This window comes from Gavialis gangeticus, unplaced genomic scaffold (genome assembly GCF_001723915.1).
Source record: "Gavialis gangeticus isolate Ggan-Ray unplaced genomic scaffold, GavGan_comp1, whole genome shotgun sequence".
Classification (NCBI taxonomy): Eukaryota; Metazoa; Chordata; order Crocodylia; family Gavialidae; genus Gavialis; species Gavialis gangeticus.
In genome coordinates, this window is record NW_017729024.1 from 119,169,874 (window position 1) to 119,178,358 (window position 8,485).

The window sequence follows — 8,485 nt, forward strand, 5'->3', positions numbered from 1 at the left end:
TTTAGATCGGAGCTGGCCGGTGAGGTGTAGAGGCATTGGGCTGGACGGGATCTGCAGCGGTGACTTAGTCCGGCCCGCCGCCTGAGGCGGGATCATCCCAGTGTAAACCATCCCCTACAGAGCCACTGTCTAACCTAGTAGCAAATTTATGCAGTCCTCTCTGCACCAGTGGTTCCCAACGTGTTTTATACCAGGATTTGTAAACATGGATGGCCAGGTCCGACCCAGTGCCTCTTTCCTGACACACTGCCCACCCAGTGTGTGGGGCCGGGGGTGGGGTGGGATTTGGGGGCCTCAAGCAGCCCCTCACAGGCTGTAACTGTGGCAGTCTGCAAGAGAAAAGCCAGGGTTTCCCATGTTTTTTTCTCCTTGTAAAAAAATGGAATCTCCTTTAGTTTTTTTGCAACCCTTGCATACAGCCTTGCAACCCACATTTGGGTCATGATGATCCACAGATGGAGAAATGCTGCTCTACACAGTACAAGACGTAAAGCACTACCCAGGCTTTGGCGCACCCCAATTCCAGCCATGTGTGAAAAGCCACCCATCAGCCCACATCACCCAGTTCCCCAGACCTGGCTGTGCCCCCATGGAGTGGGAGATGGAAAGCTCAGGTAGTGGTCCTGGGAGTGGGAGAACCCAGCCCCCTTGGCCAGCAGCCTTGTAAAAGCACAATAGCAGCTGCTAGGCCCAGTAGGAGCTAGGACTGGGTTTGGATTTCTGTGACCCAACCGGGCCTGGAAGCATCAGGCCCTGCAAATTTGAGAGGAGCTCTAGCTATGTGGCAAAGCATGCAAGTTGAGTCTAGAAACGGTTGGGTTGTGCCACCAGGCTGGAAGAGCAAACAACTTGCTGCCTGATTTCAGTTCTGAGACATGACTGGGAACATGGGCTTAACCAAGTTCCTGAGAGCTGACATGCAAGTGTGCTGAGCCCCTGAAATCCTAGGCAAGCTCATTAGGTGATTGACCCTTGGGCAAATTAGCTTTTTTTTTTACCCTTCAGCTACATCTGCCCATCTGAAAGGACCCACAGGAGGGAGGACCAGTGCTGTTAGAGTTTCATGTGTCCATTGACCCCGTTCAACATGGCACTAGAGGTGCACTGGACCTGAGCAAAAGTGTTTGTCACAGGCGCTATCTATGTCCCCTCACTAGGTTTTTTTTATACTGTAGCCATCTTGGGTTCTTATAAATACCTCCATGCTTCAGATGACGGAAGTGTTTTGCTCCTAACCTAAAAGAAACAAATCAAGCAGTTCTCAATCTAGGGGCAGCTCAATAAGGGGTATGAAGATAACCGAATGCCAGTATAAACCCTTTGTGTGGCACTCCTTTCTTCAAATCACAGCATGGTGTCCCTCAACCAGAAGTACTGTGGGCTTCCTGTCAACAACTGATCTCTTCAGGAGCAGAGAACAGAATCCTAAAGGTAAGCTGAAGGGTGAAATGGCACCAGTTTTACTAGGTGAGCGTGAAACAGAATCAATGATCGGGGGAGGGAGGTGAGATGGAGAGTGTTTTAGGATTAATTTGCTGGGAAGAAGAACATGGGATCAGATTCTGCTTGGGAGACTGGAAGTAACAGAGGATCACTTTGCTGAGGAACCATTATCTGGTCAGCCCCATAGGAAAACAGAGGATCACATTGTTGGTACAGAGGTTACTGGATGGGTGAATCGGGCTGAAGAGTGGTTGCAGGTGGATTGACCTATTGTCAGAATATGGTTCACTGGGTGTAGCAATGCATAGGTGAATTAGAGACCAAAATAAAAACTGCTAAAAGGGAAATAAAAAGTGGGAAAGAGATTTGTCAGAGGAGAGAAGAGGAGACTATAATTGGACAGCTTAAGGGGAAGAGAGAACTACCCTTATTAGAGACAGAATTTATTGAAGGGACTGGGGTCAGTAGCAGACTTAGGGGAGGGCAAACTGCTGAGGGCCCTATACTTTAAGGGGGCCCAAAATTTTGCAACACATTTCTTGTGGGGTGAAGTATTTAAAGGAAGTGGCTCTATTTGCATGTTAATGCTCAACTATTTACCTAATTCCTACAAAGAATATTAAAAAGATTAACAATACATAGGTCATCAAAGTTAAGCCTCTAAGGGGCTCCAAATGACTCTTTTGCCCAGGGGCCCAGCAACCCTAAGGCCACCGCTGCAGGTAAGTCCCACCTGGCCAAGGCCCCGCTCAACTTACTCCTGCTTCTGTGGCGCTGTCCCTCACTGTGGAGGCCTCAGCCTAGCCATCACCCCTCCCCTCCCCCATGGACTGACCTGCTGGGCTGGGGCACATGCGTGCATGCACACAGGCACTCAGGCCCCCACCCCAGCCTCACATTGACTCTGAGAGGCTCCAGGATCTACCACAAGAGGCTCTGAGGTCTAATGGTGGATCGAGATCCACTGGTTGGTGACCGTTGGGTTAGACGGTGGAAGGAACATGAGCAGAGTCACTGAGGCATTTAGAGGAAGTCATAGGTGAACCATTAGGACAGGGTTGGGCAAAATATGGCCTGCGGGCTGGATTCAGTCCTCAAGGCCATTCTATCCTGCCCATGGGGCCCCTAAAAAAATTTAGAAAATTAAAATTTATCTGTCCTTGGTTCCTGTCAAAGATGACTGGACTGTGAATGGCTGTAGCGCAGGGCACTGGCCACAGGGCGGGCAAGGGGCTGCTTTTCCTGCACTCAGCACCAACTTGTAACCCGCCCTGCTGCCAGCCTGGCCCTATACCGTCTCCGGGCTCGCCTGTCGGGGCTGTGTGCAGCAGCGGGAGCCGCTGTGGCCCCCCCCTGCTTGCCACACTGGGCAGCATTTGCTGCCGCTGCCCAGCGCATGAGCTCTGGGCACATAGCAGCAGCCAACACTGCCTGGTGCAGCAAGCTGGAGGGCCACAGCTGCTGCCACCGCTGCCACGATGCAGCCCCGACAGACAAGCCCAGATCCGGCGTGGGGCCCAGTCTGGCAGCGTGGGCAGGTTACAAGCCAGTGCTGAGAATGGGGAAAAGTGGCCCCTTGCCTGCCCCGTGGCCGGCGCCCCACGCTGTAGCCACTCACAGTCTGCCTGGGGCTGCCTGTGCCTGCTCAGGACAGCTCCATGCGGGCTGCAAGCGGCTGCAGCAGGAAGCACCAGCCATGGGGCGGGGGAGGGGCTGCTTTTCCCCCCGTGCTCAGCACCAGCTAGTCCCCTGCCGGCGAGCAGGGGTCGGGGCTGTGCACTGCCCCCCGCCTCTACCACGGGGCTTGGGGGGGCACTGGGAGTGAGGGGGTGTGGGAGCAGGACCTGCACCCATATCCCAGGGCCAGCACCAGCAGGGCCCAGAGCAGCGTGGCAGGAGTGCAGGGTCCCAGCCGGCAGGGGGTCTGTGGAGCCGGGCCAACTCTCCCCTCTTCCTGCTGGTGCAGCCTAGCCTGGCTCCACAGACCCCTGCCAGGCTGCACCCTGCTCTGGGCCCCACTAGTGCTGGCCCTGGGATATTGGTCCCCAGCCATTGGGACACTGGTCCCAAGATGGTGATCAGGGGACAGGGCACCTGTCAAGGGGCAGGGCCCTCAACAGCTTGCCACAACTTGGTAAGCGGCCCTCTGCATGAAATAATTGCCCACCCCTGCATTAGGATCGTAAGAAGACATAGGATATGTGAGGGGATAAAAATGGAAGGATGGAGTCATAATAGGACACATGGGGAACAGAATGAAGCAGAAGAACAGGGAACTGTGCACCACTGATACAGAAGGTAGAGCCATGGTGGAAAAGGAGGATAGATGTAAGGAAGCTACTGATGGAAAAGAGGTCGTAGTTTTTTTGGGGGGGGGGGGTTTAAAAAAGCTGTAAGTCTGACAGCCCGCTGAGGATTTGGAGACAGTCTGGTATATATACTCTGCTTTTTTAACAAAAAAAACACATAAGAAAAAACTCCACTAAAATATGCGCAGTGTAGTCCAGTAGCTTAATTTTTTTACATTGGCAGTTACAGGACTTCCATGAAGCCAAGGCAGTTACACCATTGTAAACCTAATGGGAGAAGAAATGCAGGTTCATTGACTTAATTTAAGTTAATCCTGATTTAAACTTGTTTAAAATGAGATTAGAAACAAGCCAAATAATGCTTATTGCAGAAATGCAGCAAATACATGTTATTTTTCTGCTGTAGGAGGGAAACGTGTGCTCCTACAGCTGTATTGATGTAATAGATATACATGAAAAGATATCTTTTTCCCTTTTGTCTGTTATTCAGACAGGATGGGCTGAAATATTGGAACCAGCAGGTCCACAGCAGTTGATAATGTCAGTGGGAGTAAGAAGAGCTATCCTTAGGCAAGGGTAAAGGGAACAGACAAATGAGTGCTTCAGGGTTACAGAGAAGTACCAAGAGTCTATATAAATGTACAGTGAGACACAGACACTATTTTGAGGAATTTACAGTTCTAGGGGTCAGGTTTTGCCACCTTTTTAAGTTAAAATCAATACAGCTACCTAAGACTTTTGGTACAACTCAATGGGTGCATCTGCACATGCAATTAGCATGTAGCAGTAAACTCCAGCATAGTTTGTGTTGAAGTCTATTGCTCCCAGGCAGAGCATTTACACATACACTCGGGACCTCACCACATTGAGCCAGGGTGCCCAGAGGGTCAGCCTGCTAGCCGGGCTTAATGTGCTGTGGAAGAGCTGGCTGGGACACGATAGTGCTCCAGTGTGGGGCTAGCTAGCAGGCAGCCCCTGCACAGTAGCACCCTCATGCCTCAGCCAGCTACAGTCACCATCTACATGTGCATTTTGGCACACTAAATAACTCTGCAGTAGGATAGTACCTGTCTCAGACAGTACTGTACTATGGTGGAGTTAATTAATTTACTGAACCCTAATAGGAGCACATATATAGACAGTGACACTTTACTGCATCTGTTCACCAGAGCGCCCCAAGGGATGACAGGGACCAACGGTCACAAACTCCTCCAAGACCATTTTAGGCTGGATATAAGGAAAAACTTCTTTACTGTCTGAGCCCCCAAGGCCTGGTATAGGCTCTCTTCAGAGGTGGTGCAAACACCTACTCTGGACTCCTTTAAGAAGCGTTTGGATGCTTATCTTGCTGGGACTCTTTGACCCTAGCTGACTTCCTGCCCCTGGGCAGGGGGCTGGACTTGATGGTCTCCTGAGGTCCTTTCCAGCCCTAGTGTCTATGAAATCTATGAAACAATTAGTCAACTCTGCAGTAAAGTACATGTGTAGATGCACCCAATAAGAATACCTTATGTATTCTCTGCGTTATGTATATATATCAAGTGTAAAAGATAACAGAGTGATATAAAATAAGGTCATAGCTTTAATGTAATAACCCTTAACTAGACATGAGTCAAATGACCAAATTATTCCCTGGTGTCATTCCATTGATTTCAGCACAGCTCCAAGAAGAATTAATTTAGCCCGGTGTGTATTTCATGTCTTTTAATAATCATCTAATACGTTGTAGAGTGATTAAGAGTGTCATTTTCAATTTTCCATATGTCAATAATCTCAAAATGGACTAATAATACCTCAGAAGGTGTCAGTTTCATATCTGTGTGTGGTTTTAGGATTGTTAAAGCTATATTTGCTTAAGTTTCCATGAATGGGCTCTGGCAGTATTTTTCACCAGAATGAAGGCATCAATGAAAAATGTATTAAAAGAAGTAAAAAAAAAATCCTTGTGAGAACAGAAAACCCTACTGGAGATTTTTATCAAGTAACATTAGCTTTAGAATTTAAATGCATTCTGTGACCCCAGTCCTGCAACATTTATACATGAGAGGCATGACATTTTCTTACAAGGATGTATTTATACATGTAGTGGCATTACATGATTTATACGAAATCCTTTCTAACAAGAGGCACAACTTGTGAGTAAAGCTATTGTGTTGACTATAGTAATTACAGTGTAGTTAATTATAATATGCATAAACATTTTTTACAGTTGATAAAACATACTATAGCTAGAAGAAGAAAAGGTCAGACATACAAAGATCTCTTAATATCATTTTAAGAAAACTAGATGGAAGTAATATAAGTTTATGCATTTAGAGTTATTAAGGATTAAGGGTCAGCTTATGCCCTCTGATTTCAGTCCACAAGTCAGTAGTAAACTTGCTGGAAAAGTTAAACTTTTGTTATGAAGGTTAGGGAAGAGTGTTTACGTGCATAAGCACCATCACCCCTCCATCATCTGTCTCACTGACACATCTATATGCAATTCCCATATATTTTGGGCTCCATAGCTTCTGACAAGGTAGGACAGGGAAATCACTCTCCACACTGTCTTTATTTTCCAAATCTACTTATGTCTTTCGCTATCAAGGATGGCATTATCTGCATTATCTTATGCAAAGTCCTACACAGCTCTCAAAACCTTGCCCTGAAGACATTAGGTCCACTGCAGGGAATAGTACGAGGCACTGGGAGATTGCCTTCTAGATCTCATACCACCTCCTTTCAGGTTTTTTCTTACAATAGGACATCAGTTAAAAAACTGTACAAACATAAAGGTTCCTGGCACTTTGTGCTGTTTTTCTTGTATAAAATATGATTTGGTGGCCCCCAGATCAGTAGTTACTGTGGAATTCAGTTAGGTTAAGGATGTTGCTGTCTTCTTTCTCGTGACTACATTTGAGGAAAAGTTAAACTGATTTTGATATGGAAATGTGTAACTCTACAAAGCATTTTCTAGGCCTGTAAAATGATTAAATATAATACTATTTAATTAGAGACTTATGATGGATAAACATAGACCCATATTGTGAGTAAACACTGATGTATTAATCCTTCACTCTGAGCTACCGCACGTGGATTTTGAAGAGAGTGTTATTATTGAATGTTTGGAATAATTTATTTTAATATACACATTTTATATCAGTGTCTTTGATAGCTGATATCAGAATAGGTTGTTTTCACATGGTATGTCATTTTATTCAGCTGCTGCACCTCTTCTTGATCATCTAAGGAGGCCAGGAAAGAATTCACCATTCCTAGTGGCATGGCAGCATTGCAGTACAGGTTCAATATATAGTGTGGATTTCATACCATGTTCTGCAGTACTGGAAGCAGCTCATGTAAAGTTAATAAAAGTGTTGTGAATCAAATCCTCCATTGGTTCCACTGGAACTTTTCCACTGAATCCTAACTTAGGGGGGATGTGATAGAAATCTGCCATTAGTTTTAGCTGAGAATTAGTATTGCATCTGAATCAAGATTTGGTAGAAAAGCTCATTTAAAATCAGCGGAGCATTTCTAAAGCATCCGTCTTGACTTAGGATTGGATAAAAATCCTCCTTTGAAACCAGTGGAGCATTTCTACTGAATCTTCACTGCTAGCAAATCTATAGGTCATCTCTTTTCATTTCAACTGGGTTAAACTCCTGGGGTAAGAGTACATTACAACCAATGTCATTGCTTACTGCGCACACTCAGTAACTACTTTCTAAGCTCCATTTTCCAAATGTTTTAACAGATGACTCCAAATCTTTAGTGTAAAGAACTACACCCTGCAAAACTGAATAGATGATTTCTACAAAGGCTTTTGGGCTCATTTTTGTTTCTAAAATAACTTGAGACTCCATTCAGTTCCCTTGATAGTCAATGGAAAGGTTTTTATTAATCTCAACAAGTCCTGGCCTTTTTTTTTAATGTGGAAACGCAAAAAAATTATTCCTGGCTCCAGACTGTTTGAAAAATAAGTCCATTGGGAAACCTCCATGCAAAATAGGTGGTAAATCTCTAAGGACAGGTTTAAAATAAAAATACAAATATAACTGTAACTATCTGATTGTACAGACATCCAGTGTCAGTCTTACTTGTATCTAAAGGAAGTGTAAGAACTATCTTGGGATGGGCAGCACTACATTTTGTCCCAACTGTTTTTTCTTTGGTTGACAGGAGTCGCCTGTATTGACTCCCACTCTTAATAAAAGCAAAAAAGCCCCCTTATTTACAGCTGTATTGACAACTATTTAAGAAAAAAAGACAAGTCGGAAAAGAATTATTTACATAGCCCCATTAAACAAGACATAGCCATGTCACGCCTACTTTTTAGAAAGCTCAAGTTCATAAATATTTAGAGGAAGGCACATACGTATTGTACATATGTCTTTTTTTCCTCCTAATGTAACAATTTTTATGTCCAGCAGAAGGGGCAGCATGGCTCATTAGTGACTAACTGGTTAAGATAGGGGTGGGGAAAATACAGCCGATGGACTGGATCTGGCCTACTAGGCCATTTTATCCGGCCCATGGGGCCCCTTCAAAAAACATTAATTAGTGACTTGTAGCTGCCCCTCTAAAAGCCAGCAGAAGGCAGCCTTTTAGAGGTTGTGCACCATCGGACCAGGTGAGCTGTATGCCTCCACCCCACATGGAGGCACAGAGCCAGCCTGATGGTGCACAGCTCCTGGAAGGAGAGACAGGAGCTGCACATGGCAGCACAGAGCTTGCCTGGCCTGATGGTG